This window comes from Meleagris gallopavo, chromosome 2 (genome assembly GCF_000146605.3).
Source record: "Meleagris gallopavo isolate NT-WF06-2002-E0010 breed Aviagen turkey brand Nicholas breeding stock chromosome 2, Turkey_5.1, whole genome shotgun sequence".
Taxonomy (NCBI): domain Eukaryota; kingdom Metazoa; phylum Chordata; class Aves; order Galliformes; family Phasianidae; genus Meleagris; species Meleagris gallopavo.
The window spans coordinates 21313856-21314534 of record NC_015012.2 but is presented as its reverse complement, the minus strand read 5'-3'; positions in this window follow the sequence as shown (position 1 = coordinate 21314534).

The following is a 679-nucleotide window of genomic DNA, read 5'->3' as shown; positions in this document are numbered from 1 at the left end:
TTTTTCCCACCTCAGGAAATCAAATTATAACCACACCATTAAGAATACCTTTAGTTATGTTTAGCATACAGCCACAGCGACGTGTATTTGTGCAGAAACCAACGGGGGCTGCTGACACATTCCCAGCCTCAACGTGCCTGCTGCCACGTCTGCGAGCAGGACTCTCTATGGAGGTGTTCTCAGCAGTTTATCCTTAAGACCTGCGCGGTTCTGATACGAAGCTGATGCCGTATACTCAGACAGCACTGAAAACGTACATGTTACTTATATACATACATACATACATACATACATACATAAACAAACGCACAGTTTGAAGAGAGAAGGCAGCACATTCCCCCGCCATCCACCTGGAGCTGACGCAACACGGCATCCCTGCCTGCTGCCTTCTGCCTGCCTCCCCTCAGCCCGACGTGACCCGGCTGGATGCACCGAAGCTGAGGGCGGCCCCACAGCGCTGTCCACGCCCGCCCAGCGGCTCACACCGCGCCGCCACCTCACACTCCCAGCTCCGCTACCGTAATGGCGACCGGAGGCCCGGGCTAACAGCCGAGGCACACCACCTCCCTCGCGGGATCCCTGCGCCGCCAGAAAGTAGTCCCCGCCCCCACCCCTGCCGCACGCCGGGGGAGCCCCGCGGCGCACAGCCAGAGTTCCATCTGCGCCAGTGGAATCCTTC